Below are 5,882 nucleotides of genomic sequence, written 5' to 3' on the forward strand. Positions count from 1 at the left end.
CTACTTTCTCCTCTATAAGTTTCAGTGTCTCTGGTTTTATGTGGAGTTCCTTAATCCACTTAGATTTGACCTTGGTACAAGGAGATAGGAATGGATCAATTCGCATTCTTCTACATGATAACCGCCAGTTGTGCCAGCACCATTTGTTGAAAATGCTGTCTTTTTTCCACTGGATGGTTTTTGCTCCCTTGTCAAAGATCAAGTGACCATAGGTATGTGGGTTGATCTCAGGGTCTTCAATTCTGTTCCATTGGTCTACTTGTCTGTCGTTATACCAGTACCATGCAGTTTTTATCACAATTGCTCTGTAGTACAGCTTTGGGTCAGGCATGGTGATTCCACCAGAGGTTCTTTTATCCTTGAGAAGAGTTTTTGCTATCCTAAGTTTTTTGTTGTTCCAGATGAATTTGCAGATTGCCCTTTCTAATTTGTTGAAGAATTGAGTTGGAATTTTGATGGGGATTGCATTGAATCTGTAGATTGCTTTTGGTAAGATAGTCATTTTTACGATGTTGATCCTGCCAATCCATGAGCATCCTCTATTTCTTTAGTTAGGTATATTTCTAATTACTTGACTCAGGTTATTCTTCAGAAACTATTTTTCCTTTCTAATTCCCTGAAAGTGTATTGTTGGTATAAATGAAGGGCACTGAGCTTTTGCTTTGCATTGATTTTGTGCCCTGCATTCTTATTGTGAGTGTTTATTGGGTCAAGGGTTATCTGGTATTCTCACTGGAGTTTTGAATTAAAAAGTTATATAATCTGCAAATGGGGATAATTCTACTTCTTCAATTCCTTTGCTATACATTTTATATCTACTTGCTATAGCTAAGAATTTTAGCACAAAATCACATATCAGAGGGGAGAATGGATATCTTCATTTCATTCCCAATTTTAGGGGAAATTCTATGAGCTCCTTTCCACTTAATGCTGGCTGTAGGCTTGTTCTATATAGCCTTTAGTGTTTTGAGATACGTCCCATCTATTTCTAAAGTCCTCAGAGGTTTTTGCATGAGAGAACATTGGATTTTGAAAAATTCTTTTTTCATCATCAATTGTAATAAAACATGGTTCCTTTCCTTAAGTTTATTAAACACTGTATTACTTTTTTTTTATCCGAGACAGGGTTTTTCTGTATAGCTCTGGCTGTCCTAGCACTCACTCTGTAGACCAGGCTGGCCTCGAACTCAGAAATCTGCCTGCCTCTGCCTCCCAAGTGCTGGGATTAAAGGCGTGCGCTACCACTGCCCCGCCTGTATTTCATTTCTTGAATGGCATGTGTGAAACCAATCTTGCTTTTCAGAAATGGAACTTGCTCACAATGTACAACCTTTTTAATGTGTTGTTGAATCCAGTTTTTAAGTATTTCATTGATATTTTTGCATCTATGTTCATCAAAGATACTGGCCTTCAGCTTTCCTTTTTTATTTTATTTTTGAGATTATAGTATAATATTTCTCCCTTACTTTACTTCCCTTCAGTTCCTCCCATATACCCCTCCCTGCTCTCCTTCAAATTAATAACCTCTTTTCCACTAATTGTTATTGCATTATATATGTCTATGCATATTCATATATATTCCTAAATACAACCTGTCCAGTCCATAAATGTCACGTGAATATATATTTCATGAATGACCATTTGATATTGGACTACTGTCCGCGAAGGGCACCCTCCCTCTCCCAGCCTTTATCAGTTGCCTATAATTCTTAGTGCAGGGTTGAGGAATTTCCCTGTTGACTTTGGCATGTCCATTGGTATCATCCTTGTTCAACTCATGTTTGGGAAGCTTGGTGTGTTTAACATGACTCCCACATTGTTTTGTTGAACAAACCAAGAAGAACTAGTAAGAAGTTATCCGGGAAAAGTTGGTAGAATTTCATCATTGAATCCATCTGGTCCTAGTCTCTTGTTTCAGGGGAGGTTTTAAATAAAAGTTTCAATCTCATTCTTGTAATAAGTCAGTTTAAGTTACTTATATCTCTTGGGATTAATTTTGTTGTTGATAGACCTTTAGAAATTCTATTTTTTATGTAATTCAGCTTTTCAGAGTATATATTTTAATAGTAATTTCTAATAATGATCTTTGTTTCATTTGAGTCAATTGCAGGGATATGTTTGTTCTCTAATTTTGGTAAAATTTGCTAGAGTTTTATCAATCTTGTTAACTTTTCAAAGATCTCTTTGGTTGATTTCAGGTATTATATTCTTTTAAACAATTTCATTAATTTAATCTCCAATCTTCATTATTTCTTTCAAACTACAATATTTTTGATTGGCTGAGTGTTTTTCAAGAGCTTTGGAGTTCATCATTAACTTATTTGATATCTCTTTGACTTTGTAATATACTTAGAAGCAAGCACTGCAAAACGTTTTTAGTACACTACCTTACAGGAAGGAATATGAAAGATAGCATCAACAACTCAGAAACCCCTCAAAACTAATATGAAAGCAGGAAAATATCAATAATCCAGCAAAGTAGATTATCACCTCACAAATTTATAGGAAATAGCCAAACCTTTTTCTATAATAACCTTAAACGTAAATAACCTCAACTCATAGCTAAAACTTTATACACTAATGGGCTAGATTTAAAAGTATGAATCCAGAGACTGCCCCACAAGTGGATCCACCCCATATACAGTTACCAAACCCAGACACAATTGTAGAAGCCAACAAGTGCTTGCTGACAGGAGTCTGATATAGCTGTCTCCTGAGAGGCTCTGCCAGAGCCTGACAAATACAGAGGCAGATGCTCGCAGCCATCCATCAGACTGAGCAGAGGGACCCAATGGAGGAGTTAGGGGAAGGACTGAAGGAACAACAACAGTTGATACTGTTGAAGAGCAACAATATCAATCAACCAGACGCCCCACCCCCGCCCCACCCGTGAACCTCCTGGGGACTAAACCACCAACCAAAGAGTACACATGGAGGGACCCATGGCTCCAGCTGCATATGTAGCAAAGGATGGCCTTATCTGGTATAATGGGAGGAGAGGCCGTTGGTCAGGGGAAGGCTCGTTGCCCCAATGTAGGAGCAGGGAGTAGGGATTTATTGGTTGGGTAGGGTAGCACCCTCATAGAAGCAGGGGAGGGGAGATGGAATAGGGGGGTGCTGGAGGGGAAAACGGGAAAGGGAATAACATTTGAAATGTAAATAAACAAAATATCCTATAAGTAAATAAATACATACATACATACATGCATACATACATACATACATACATACAAATATTTTTTTAAAGAACTATGAACCATCACGCAAAGGAAGCCGCCACCTCCTCCCACGCAGCAGCCCTGTCCTCCTGCACAGCTCGGTAGGTTGACTCTACCAAAGAGATGGCTATGGAGAAGCCTAGTCCTCTGCTGGTCTTAGGGGAGGCTGTCTGACAGTGCTACACCCTGCTGAACCAGGCCCCGGACACACTGCACAGATTTTATGGAAAAAACTCTTCCTATGTATACAAGGGCTTGGATTCCAATGGGAAGCAAGCAGCAGTCTACAGACAGAAGGAAATCCACAGGAAAGTGATGTCACAAAACTTCACCAACTGCTAAACCAAGAACTGCCTTGTGGATGCTCACACAACTCTGAATGACAGGGTGGTGTTCCAAGTGATGGGGCTATGGTCCAACAACAACCAGGCTCTGCGGAGGTTCATGAAGAACTTTGTCCTTGCTCCTGAGGGCTCTGTTGCCAACACATTCTATGTTCACAACGACATCTTCAGATACCAAGATGAGGTCTTCAGTGGCTTTGTCACAGATCCTCAAGAGGAATCCGATGAAGTAGTAGAGGAACCTGAAGAAAGAGAGCAGACACCAGAGGTGGTGTCTGATGACTCTGGAACTCTCTATGATCAAACTATCAACAATGACTTGGAGGAGCATTTAGAGGAGCCTGTTGTAGAATCAGAACCAGAGCCAGAACCAGAGTTAGAGCTGGAACCTGTGCCCGACACCTGAGAAGACAAAACTAAGCCTGCATTGGAGGAAGCTGCTCCTGAAGACATGCAGAAGAGGGCTACCCTGGCCCTGACAGACGTGGCCCCAGCACAGGAGGACTTAGGGTTATTTTCTTGGGCATCTGACTTCCTCCCTGTGGGGCTGTTCCAGTGAGGGGATTCCATCTCATGTAATCAAAGTTCCACCATCAAAGCCCTATCCAGACTATAAACCTGACTCTTAGATCCCACCGCAAAGGCATCAGAGATATCAGAGTTTGAGAGAAAGGGATCAATAACCATTCTCAGAGAGGACCCTGGCCAATCTGTGAGGCTGGTGAACTAGGAACCTCTAAGGATGGTGAGGCACCCTGAGAGTCACCAGCTTTTCATCCGGAACCTGCCACATGAGGTTGACAAGTTGGAACTTGTTGCTGTAAATCTCCAACCCAAATATGGCCTGGCAATGAAAACATGACTCAGTTAATATGAATACATGTTATGCTCCTAGATTGGGCAGATCTACCACTACACTACCATCTTCCACATCAATGAGACCTCTTAGAACTTACGGTTTCTCCAGGCCATGTGCTTCTGCTCTGCTTTTCTTCTTCCTCCTCCTCCTTTGTGTCCTCTCCCTCTTCCATTTTCTCCTTCTTCTCTCCCTACCTTCCACTCCACCTTCCCTTTTATCTGACCAATCATCAGCTCTCCTTTATTTTACAAATTAAGGTGGGAAGAGGTTTACATGAAATCACCCAAGTGCTGACTCATTCCTTGTACACAGCCATTCTCTCTGGAGAACGGAATTAACATCAAATATAATTAGCTCCAGGGCAATCCACAACAGGAACTAAAGGATTTTTCCCCTCAAAATTATGGGAATGTGGTGGAGCTGTGCCTCAACAGTGGTGGGAAGTTACCCAATTTCAGATTAGTTGTGTCAACCTATTCAGAAGGTGCTTAGTAATAGACCCATCATGTTCCGAGATGTGGTCCTTTCTGAATGTGTAAGAGAAGAAGACTGAGCTGCCAGGAAAGGTGACCACAGAAATAACCACCTTTGAGGACCCGGAGGCCCCCAAGGTGGGCTGAGCTTTGAGATGAAAGGCCTCCCCTCGGAGGCACGGGGCAAAAACCAGGCTTTGACATGGGCACAGGGATTACAACTCAAAGGCAGTGAATTGCTTGGGCCAAATCTCCACACCGCATATACCCTCGGCTCCTGCAGAATGGTGAATTCCTTCAACCAGCCTTTGGAGTCTCTGAACAGTCTATTATAAACTGAGTTTGTACAATATTAATTTTGCTTGTGTTCATGGTGAATGCTCCCAACCCCCTTTCCTCCCTTCACCTTTTAGCCCCTCATTTCCAGTTTTCTGGAATAATAGTTTTGGAGGAAGAGATCTGTAAAGAAGAAGAAGAAAGGGGCTGGAAAGATGGCTCAGTGATTAAGAGCACCGACTGCACTTCCAAAGGTCCTGAGTTCAATTCCCAGCAACCACATGGTGGCTCACAACCATCTGTAATGGGGTCTGGTGCCCTCTTCTGGTGTGTCTGATAGCACCTACAGTGTATTCATATACATAAAATAAATAAATCTTGAAGAAGAAGAAGAAGAAGAAGAAGAAGAAGAAGAAGAAGAAGAAGAAGAAGAAGAAGAAGAAGAAGAAGAAGAAGAAGAAGAAAGACTGACCGTCCTGATCACTCTGCATACACAGACTGGAGTTTCATGGCCATTTCCCAGAGGCACACATCTCAATTTCACTGACAGCGGACGTTTCATTTGTTGTGAGACACAGGATTTGATAAACATTTTTGGAAGCAGGAAAAATCAAGTCCCGACTCCTTACTGGTGTGAAAAAGTTGCCTTTTGGCAACTGCCACTGGGTCCCTGCTGGTGTGGCTAACTGAATTAAAGGTGTCTCTAGAACTT

The 5,882-nt window shown here is 41.7% G+C and overlaps 1 pseudogene; it reads left to right on the forward strand.

Moving 5' to 3' along the window:
- Positions 1-3,341: 3,341 nt before the first annotated feature.
- LOC110287361 (ras GTPase-activating protein-binding protein 1-like) lies at positions 3,342-5,129 on the forward strand (annotated as a pseudogene).
- Positions 5,130-5,882: the final 753 nt, after the last annotated feature.

The sequence above is a fragment of the Mus caroli genome, unplaced genomic scaffold, assembly GCF_978045245.1.
Source record: "Mus caroli unplaced genomic scaffold, Mus_caroli_1 scaffold_5, whole genome shotgun sequence".
Lineage (NCBI taxonomy): Eukaryota > Metazoa > Chordata > Mammalia > Rodentia > Muridae > Mus > Mus caroli.